General features: G+C 41.0%; 1 pseudogene; it reads right to left on the reverse strand.

Annotated features, from left to right (window-relative positions):
- LOC125367081 overlaps nucleotides 1-9,810 on the reverse strand; it is a 30,818-nt pseudogene extending 21,008 nt beyond the window's left edge.
- Nucleotides 9,811-10,501: the final 691 nt, after the last annotated feature.

Here is a 10,501-nt window from a genome sequence, read left to right on the forward strand (position 1 = left end):
TGACAGTTTTTAGAAATGGCTGTCCTCATTATTTGGAAAGAGAAAGAAGTAACAAAAATGGAAAGTAAAGAGAGAAGAAACTGCTCCCTCCCATATGAAAGATCACAGAAAAGATTCTTTGAGTAAGACTTACACACACACACACACACACACACACACACATGAATAAGAATATGTTAAGATACTCAGTAAGCTTAGTGTCTCTCTCTCTCTCTTTTTTCTTTTTTTGCCAGTCCTGGGGCTTGATCTCAGGGCTGGAGCACTGTCCTTTGCTTCTTCTTGCTCAAGGCTAGCACTCTGCCAAGTTGAGCCACAGTGCCATTTCTGGCCTTTTTTATATATGTGGTGCTGAGAAATCGAACCTAGGGCTTCATGTATATCAGGCAAGCACTCTTAGCATGAGGCCATATTCCCAGGCAACAGAAATGCCCTTTGACCCCCTACACGCTTAGTGTTGGAAAATTTAAAGATTTGTTCCCAACTCTCCCTCAAATTAAAAGCATATTAGGGTAATAACATGGGTCAGTTTATATGATCATGTTTTAGATTTGAAAATTCTCCTTCTAATTCTTCACATGTAAAAAATAACTGGACTATTAGCATGAAACTATGTCACAAGGTATTTGAAGTACTTTTTCAAAAGTGAAACTGCTTTGAAATGCCTAGTAGGAAACAGTAACCATAATAAGTGAAGTGGGAGTATATTCAAAGAGAACTGGGAAACAAGGAATTAGAGGTGCCATTCTTGAGTGTCAACTTATAGTTTAACATGTAGTTTAGGTATATCTGCATTAAAAGAATTAGAAACACTGATAACTTAGTACTTAATTCACAAAAATATTAAGAATTTCTATTATAGTAAAATGCAGAGGTAAACACATTGGGACCCTGTGCTACAATTTCAATAGTTATAACATAAAAACAATTTCCATAGTTGTATAGAAATCTCTGTTATCTGTTAGTTAACATAGCAATATTTTGTTTCTGAGTAAAAAGACAATTTTATCCCACAGAAACAGAGATGCAATTGTAACCGCAAAGCTTATTTCTAATAATAATAATAATAATAATAAATTAGTGAAATAATGCCACAACACATGGTTGGATCTAAAGCAGTGATGATAGCTATGAACAGAAACAGATTTTAAACTTACTCTACCCTTGCTAAGTAGGTAGAGAAATTAAAGCTACACATTACTAATAATGCTACTTTTACCCATCCACTGAAACAAGTAATAGACAATGTGGAGGAAAACCATGAAGCTAGACTTGAGGGGGGCTCAAATGAATGGATTATGAATGGAGACAGAAATTGGGCTCTAAATATAAAAAGAGGAAGCAAGAATGAGAGTTATAATTGCCAGCAAAAATTATCTTTATTCATCTGTGCTACAATACTTTTTCTTAGTCTATTTTGAACTATATCAAAGTTCCATCAGCATCTCTCTCCCTCTAAGACTGTTACATTTCAAGATCAGGTTCTCTTATTGACCTATATGAGTTAGATTTTGAGAAGGAACAAAGCATAATGACTGAGCGAATCTAGTCCATAGCCTAACTCCATCATTTTAAGTATTAAAGGCATTTTAAAATCTACCCTTCACTAGAAGGTAAGTTCCATGAAATCACTGATTGTTTTTCTATTTGTTCATCCACAATAAATACTTTACGATACTTCCAAATCTTATTTGTATTTTACATTATTTTGTTTGCCAGTTGTAGGGTTTGAACTCAGGGAACAGGCAGTATCTTTTGTACTCAAGAATAGCACTTTATCCCTTGAGCCAAAGTGCCACTTCTGGATTCTTCCAAATAGTTTACTGGAGATAAGAGTCTCAAAGACTTCCCTGCCCAGTCTGGCGTTGAATGGCGATTTTCAGATGTCAGCCCCCTTAAGTAGCTAGGAATACAGGTATAAGCCACCAGCACTTCCTATATCTTAAGTTTACTCAGCTGAAATGGTGATAATAACACCTATTTTACAGTACAACTATAGGGATTACAAAAGATTATCTCAGAAATGATAAATCATTACCATGATCATTATCCAGGTCTTCTTTTCCAGGAAGACCTCTCCCTAAAAAAAATTAATACCAAACCCAAATATTGCGGAAACAACTTGTATTGTTATTACAGAAGCACACCAGCCCGCCCACCCCCCCGCAGTCTTACAATGACTTCAAAAGCTTGCTAGGGTAAATTTGAGAAAATACTTAGGCCACAAAGAACTGTGACAGTTATTAAGAAGCTAGATGCTTATGTGAAAACAAGTTTCCAAGTTACATATGGAATATTCTGGAGGCAGGGGTAATTTGGAGATGGAGGTCAAGGTGTGGCAAGCGAAAACTTAAATTCACTGCCACACTAGTGAATGGATCATCAACCCTGAAAAATGAACCAGTTTGCTAATGACAATGTGACAAAGGAGTATAAGGCAGTTGTTCCAAAATATATTTCTACTCGATTTAAACTTTTTCCTTAACTGTGAACTTGATGCTTAAATGTTCCTTGGGAACTCCTCATAGAAGCAAAAGAGGAAGTTTCTTTAGAGGCCAATTCTACAAGAGACTGGTCCCAAGTGACTGAAAAATGTGCGCTGAGTGCAGTGGGCCCCAAACTTGTTAGAACTTGATTGTCACTTGCCAAACTTCAGGGGTACGTTCACCTTCACCGCCGCCCAGGAACTGATGGGGTTGGACACAATGGTCATCTCCCACAGGGCCTCCTCGTACCACACCTGCAGGCTGTCCAGGCCCGGCGCCTTGCCCTTCACGCCAGACATGGCCACCAGCACGCGGTTGCTGTTGGGGAAAGAGATGGGGTCCAGGGATCTCACAGCCAGGTGACACGGGAACTGCGCCCGCAGCTGACAGACTATTTTCAAATAAATATAATCAACAAAAAGTACTTTTCTGATTGTGTGAAGTTAAAAATTGAGAATATGATTAATATTCCTGCCAAGCCAGCAGGCAGTGAAAAGGAATCCTGAATGAGGGGGGCGAGGATTAAAGAAAAGGAAAAATACAAGACAAAAGAAAAAAGACAAGAGGCAAAGATGGGGTACGGGAGGTCTGCATCTCGAGATTGAAACTCAAGACTGCAGCCCCGTTTATTCTTTTTTTTTTTTTTTTTTTTTTTTTTTTTTGCCAGTCCTGGGCCTTGGACTCAGGGCCTGAGACTGTCCCTGGCTTCTTCCCGCTCAAGGCTAGCACTCCACCACTTGAGCCACAGCGCCGCTTCTGGCCGTTTTCTGTATATGTGGTGCTGGGGAATCGAACCTAGGGCCTCGTGTATCCGAGGCAGGCACTCTTGCCACTAGGCTATATCCCCAGCCCCCCCGTTTATTCTTAACATCCAGCTTTTATGCAGTTTGGGAACCAGGGAATGGCATAGGGTTACCAAAGTTTAAGAAAATAAGAAAGCTTTTAGGTCGGTAAATAACAGGAGGCAATAAAACAAGACAAGGCTGAATGGAAAACATAAACCAGGCGCCTATGGACACAGTAAAACATCTTGATAAGTGCTGGCTGTCAATTAAACCAAATCTTACCACATTCCTTGTGATAACAGCACAGCCAGAGGTCAGGATGAGGTTAGCTGCTAGCTCGGCTCCTGACAGTTCCCCCGTCTTTTTATTAAAAGAAGCGAACCCGCCTGTCTTAGGTGGGATGGGTAGCCCAGCCTGCCTTACCCGTCTTAGGGTCAACTTCAGAGCAATGCTGAAGCCCCATGTCTTAGGTCGGTCAAGGCTGGTACTGCCTCATACCCGTCTCTGGCTGTGGTTCCTCTCTGGGGAAAGTTCATTCACTTGGAGCTTGATCTTATGCAGCTGGCTGGCTAAACTCATGAAAGAGTTTTGCAATATGCGTACAATGCAAGGAAGGCATAGGAAAGCCATCAGCAAAAGTATCCCTGGGCCGAGCAATGTCATTAGCAGCCCCTTAACGTTCATTAAGGAAGGGACATACTGTTGAAGTTGTTCAAACAGTTCTTTTGCTGTTTCTGCCACTTTAGAGTCCAAAGGCGGAGCTTGTTCTAGTCCGGCTATTTGTCTATGGAGTTGAAAGAGATCTAAGGACAAGTTATTGTGGTGCCAAATACCATTTAGGTGTGCTACAACTTGTTCCCAAGAATAGCTCGACCTATTATACTTAAGGAGGGTCACACAAATAAAGTCAAACCAAGCATGACAGCACACCTGTTGCAAAGTTTGTAAGGCACGAATTTGTTCTCCCAGTGACAACACAGATTCATACAATGCTTCTAATATTTGTTCTACTTTATCATCAATCCTGCCTTGAAAGTGCAGGGCTTGCGTGGTATTATGAGCAAGCTGATTAACATGGTGAGCTGTCTGCACATTTTGTGTTAGACCCACAGTGGCCGCTGCAGCAGAGGCAGCTAAGGAAATAAAGGCTACAATGCCTGCTATTAGTAGCCCTACAAACCGTCTAGGGTGCATAACCTCTTCACATATGTTCACAGGAAGCACGACAAATGGAGGCTGCTTAATAACAATTACAGCATCAGTAAGACCACTATACAAGCAATTTGAAAAAGAACAGTTAGTGCAAGTAACATTGAAATACATGGCTCCTATAGAAATATTAAAAGGTCCATACATAATAGCATAAGGGGTTGTTACACAACTCATAATAGTTTTTAAAGAAGTAGAAGTGGGCCAGGAGATATTATTCAGGGAAGCCACTAACATCCAGACATGACGTTGAGGGTGTCCGTTCATTCACCACAGACCTGGGTTGTACTTGTTGGTGAGATTCGCTCCGGACCAGTCTATCAGCTGAGAATTAGTTCCTGAAATATCGGTTATAAAAGGGTGATCATGTCTACACTTTATGGGGTGCAGTTCTCCTGTGGATTCTACATTTTGAGAATAGTTGATGCAGCGAGGTATCATGAAGGACAAGGTAGAATTCGCATGTACAGGAAACCCAGTAGGCAATGAAGTCATTCTTATATACTTGACTATTATCAGGAATCCAAATTCTATGATTTATGGATTGCATTACAGTACAGCCTGGAATATAACTGTTGGAGTCAGTTGTAAAGCATAAAGGGGTTCCAATGACAGAAGCTGCAAAATCTCCCATCTTAACATGTTGGTCAAAAGGGTCTGGAGCTGTACCATACGCTGATCTGTTGACATGGATGAACACCTCAGCTCCCTCCCAGGTCGCAGGGTGCACAATCGGTGGATCTGGCATGTAAGCCCAGTGGGTCAGCGCTTGTACCGTTCTAATGAGTTTCCACAATCCGAACACAATGCTCAGGTAGCCAGCGGGCATCATTTTCATCCTGTGAAAAAAACACAGACATGTCCTCTACCCCATGTCAGTACCAGATCGGGCCCATGCCAAGCACTTGTTAAAGGATCTTTCCACTTAATTTGGGCAAAAGCTCTTTGCTCTCTCTTTTCCCTGAACCACTGTGATTCGGTGTGGCCATTGCAGTCCAAATTTAAAAAATTTAGTACGAATAAAGCATGAGAAAGTATATTAACAGGAGAGAAGGGGTATAGTTCCCCCCCCCTTTAAATTTAGAAATTTGGTGTTTTAACAAACTGTTGGCCCGTTCGACAATTCCTTGACCATGAGGATTATAGGGAATTCCTGTAGAGTGAACAATTTGGTAAGATTTGCAAAAAGTTTGAAAAGCTCGTCCAACATATCCCAGACCATAATCAGTTTAAATTTGTTTAGGAAGTCCCATAGTAGCAAAGCAGTGTAAGGCATGGGAGATACAATGTTTGCCAGCTTCCCTGCTAAGAGGAGTAGCCATAGTAAAATTAGAGTAAGTGTGTATTATAACATGGACAAAGCGGAGCCATCCAAAAGAGGTGATGTGGGTAACATCCATTCGCCAAACATGGTTGGCCACTAAGCCTCGGGGGTTAATGCCATTAGAGGGCACAGGTAGGAAGGTAGCACAGTTGGGAAAAGTTTTTACAATTTGATGAGCTGCCTCACAAGTAATATGAAATTGCTGACGTAAGGCATGACTGTTTTGATGGTGGGCAGCATGTGATTGCTTTGCCATGTCAATTTGTATGAGAAAAATGTGAATAGCCTCATCCGTAATAGCATTGCCATCACTTAATGGTCCAGAAAGCTTAGTATGTGCACATACAAATCCAAAAAAACATGGACAGGTGTGAGAGCGAAGAAGTTGTATCTGGAAAAAAGAGTTTGGCTAGTGCAATTAGCTGTACCAAGATAAGGGACAGTTTCAATGACCTGAAGGGCTCGAATGACTGTCCGAATATAAATTAAAGGCTTTAGTAGGTAAAAGTGTAAGGGCCTGTAAAACTGCTTGAAGTTCAACTTCCTGGGCAGAAGAAAGACCAGTGTCCAAGATTTAGTTTCACCATCAATAGTAAGAGCTTCCGTTCCGTTAGAGGATCCATCTGTAAACACCAAGGCAGCCATAGAAAGAGGAGATAGAGATACAATCTGAGGAAATATAAAGGTGTAAGAAGAGGCAAAGTGAAGTAATTTGTTGGAGGGATAATGATGTGAAATTATGCCCATAAGATTGTCCCAAGCATTGGCCCAGGAATCACAATGAATATAAAGCCATTCTTGCTGTTGTAAAGTATAGGGGATATAAATAACCTGTGGATCTCGTCCAAGATACTTACAAGATTCCACACGGCACATATGGAACTAAGGTGGCTACCAATTTATATTAGGGAGTTAACACTTTTGAAGGGGCAGCAGGCAAGGAAAGCCATAAAATAGGTCCCTTATGCCAGAGGACCGCTGTTGGAGAATGAGGTGTAGTTAGAATATAAGCTTTCCAAGGGGCTGAGTAATCAATATCATTTATATGTCTGGAAGAAATGGCAGAACTTACTATGCTTAAGACTTTAGTTGCTTCAGTTGTCATTTCTCTGGGAGATGTAGGGTCAGGGTCCCCCTTTAATAGATCAAATACGGGTTTTGATTCAGCTGTGGATAATTTAAGATAAGGGCGAAGCCAATTAATATCTCCCAGAAAATTTTGAAAATCATGCAAAGTACGCAAATGAGAAGTCTTAACCTGTAAATTCTGACTAGTAAAATAATAAGGACCCAAAATATGACCAAGGGGGATTCTTATTTTTCTCTGCCTGGGCTGGCTTTGAACTGTCCAAGGAGTCTTAGTCATAAAAGCCCTTTTTATTTCTAAATAAAGCAACAGGAGAACAAAAGGAGTATAGTTTACCTGTAAGTTGCTAAGAATTGACCACCAAGTAGTTGCCAGAGTTTTGCTGTAACACTTAAAGAACAGCAGACTGAATGGGATCCATGTGCTATTAAATCAAATCATATTATTTAACCTTACCTTACTGGCACGTGAAAGAGAAAACAAATGAATAACAATAGAAGTCTCAGCTTCAGTGGATCTGAATTGGCTGTGTCTTCCATCCCCAATTAGCAGGCCAGCAGGAGAGATGGCTTGCATCTGGATAAGGCTGTATTAGAGTTCCCTGGATAGGCTGTCACATTTCCTGCTTGATGCCTGTAAATTTCTACACAGACTGGTGAAGGGCATTTTTAAACAGATTTTTGAAGGCTTGTGCCTTTAACAATCTTTCTAATCACAAAATCCACACAGATTGAAGGCCAACCAAGTCTGCTCTCTGTAGCAGCCAGGGCAGTTTCTGAGTCACAAACAACTCCCAGTTTGGGAGCTGACTGTGGAGGCAGCTTTCTGTAGCCACAGACTGCCACGGTCCACTCAGCTAGCACACATGTAAACCTGTATCCTATAAAGCAAAATGTTAATTTTGGGTCAGGGAAATTTAGGTTAATAGTCACATCTGTGCAGTTATTTCAAAATAACTCTGGTCCCTTTATCTTAAAGAGTTTATGAGAGCCCAGCGAAAAAAGAAAAAAAAATGGAGAAGCAAAATCTTAGTCTATACCAAAGAATTGTCAGGATTAGATGTACCCTTGACTCAGCATAGATAGACATAAAGAATAACTCACTGGTTGTACATCATTGTACTTATATCACGTGCTGTATATTAAAACCTTTTGGAGTTTTTCTTAGACACATTTGTTTGCTCCCAAACATGATCAGTTTGGGTTTGAAACCTGTTTTTTGTTTTGTTTTTAAGTTTTACCAACAGACAGACATACATACACAAACAGACAATGTGCACACGTTTGGGGGCACGCTTAGAATTGTTCTTTAATTGGCCATGTAAGTTTTTTCTGGAATTCCAGTGGCAAATGATATTATTTTGCCTATATTCTAGACACACGTGGTTAGATAGTAAACAAACCAAAAAACCTTTTCAGCAAACCAAAATTTTCAGTTCATCCGAAAAGCCACATTTTGAGAAACCAGTTTAGCTCCCAAGGGGAGCTTATGGGAGACAGGACATGGACACAGATAGTGAGCTCACAGTAAGACACCTTCATCTCTCAGCATTTGAATTGTAAGGCACCTTTGAAATGCAAGGCCGCAGGACTCCAAGTCCCTGCCCAGCCTCCAGGAATTTGGCATGCTTGTCACCTGGGGGATGGGCAGGCTTTCACTCCAACCAGTCCTATTGTCTACCATGTGCTCAATGCTAGAGAAAGCTTATGATTTAGCCAAACAAGCAGAATTTAACTGAGTCTCCAAACTTAACATCAATAACAAGAATAGAAAACCTTTCTTTGAATCTTTTAAAGCAGATGTTAAACAAATATCGATACCCATCCTATGTCACAGGCAGGCAGGCAGAGTTTAGAGGGAGGCAGAAAAAGAGACAGAGACAACTTCATCTGCCGGAGTGCTCATAGAAGTTAGGTAAGTCCTGCAAAATATTCCAAATATGTAAGATTGGGCTCAAACTTGAGCAGCTTTCCTGAAGCAATTTAGACTGTCCCCCACTTAATGAGTGACCAGCGGGGCTGAACTAGAGATCAGTTGTCTCCAAACACCCACAATTGCTGATCTCCTTGACCTAGCCCATTGGCTCTATGGAAAATGTAAGCTCCAGGCTAATGGTCACTCACAGTGGTTGGGGTTTTAAATCTGTCGTGGTGGATGGAAATAAAGTGCTCAGTCAGGAGACGTTACCTCAGTTGTGTTAGCATTTCCCTAGCCTCAGGTTCCTCCCCCCTGCGAGTAGCCTGCACCTAGGAGAGCTGTAAGTCTGCCAGGACTCCCTTTAAAGGAGTTTGTTGTTCTGGATGAAGCTGTGACAATAGAGCTATACTGATTTCAACATATTCTCAACATGGGTCAATCTATCTTTAGTAAGCTCATTGCATAATTTCTCCTCAGTGTCTGAGCCATCTGAGTCTTCCTTAATATCTAGCCCAGTGGGTTCAGGTCTTGTTAATTTTCTCAGCTGTTTCCGGGCAGCAGCATATGCTCCCAGGGCTGGGCAACACTCATCAGGTCCCTGTTCAGTTTCTCGACTGAACGAATATAATCTGTTCCTGTCTAGGATCTAAGCAATCTTGGACCAGATACCAAAGAATAATAGCATCCACTGGGGTTTTCTCAGGGCCACTTGCATCATAATGTTCCCCCCTTTTTTTTTTTTTTCAATTTTCTAGCAAGTTTCTAAGTTATTGGTTCCTTCCTCCAGGAACTGGGGGCATGCTTCCTCAATAAAGTAAAAGAAACGTTCTAAGTTACTTTGCAACTTTCACTGCCCGAGCATTAAGCATGCCTTTGGGGGCCTGCACGTATAGCATGCAGCCTATACTTTATCCCATAATTTCTTACTCCCGACAATACTCTCTCTCTCCTGCTCTCCTTCCCAAGTGATCGGACGTCCTTACCTGAGCGGGGGTCATCTGCCATCGTTCCAGGCGTATACATTACTAGAAATGCCTCCCAGCCTGCTTGCCTGTCTGCCTGCCTCCCTGCTTGCCTTCCTAACCCCTAGTGTCTGAATATTGACCTTAGTTTCTTCGATGTTGTCTAAAGTGCAGGCAAATAGCAAAACTTTCATGGAATTTTGAAAATGTAGAATTGAAAAAGTTCACAACAAACATAGGTATTATTATGTTATTATGGACAATATTTTCTCAACCAATCTGGATGCCCTGAAGCACAATGTATAAATGATTTGGGGACATGATATACACATTATTAAAAATGCCTGCCTGCCTGCCTACCTGCCTTTCTCACCCCTAAGTGCCTGAATATTGACTTCAGTTTATACCATGTTTTCTAGGGAGCAGGCAAATAGAAAAACTTAGATGGAATTTTTAAACTTAAAATGCAAAAAATTTAAAACAAAACATAGCTACTATTATGTCTCTATGGACATTATTTGCTCAACCAATCTGTCTGCCCTTATGTACAATGTATAAAGGATTGGGGGCATGTTTTATCCACTATTAAATATGCCTGCTTGCTGCCCTCTTGCCTGTTTGCCTACCTGCCTGACTAACCCTCAGTGTCTGTATATTGCCTTGAGTTTCTATGATGTTGTCTATTGAGCAGGCAAATAGCAAAACTTTCATGGAATTTTACAACTTATACTTGA

This window comes from Perognathus longimembris, chromosome 18, assembly GCF_023159225.1.
Source record: "Perognathus longimembris pacificus isolate PPM17 chromosome 18, ASM2315922v1, whole genome shotgun sequence".
NCBI lineage: Eukaryota > Metazoa > Chordata > Mammalia > Rodentia > Heteromyidae > Perognathus > Perognathus longimembris.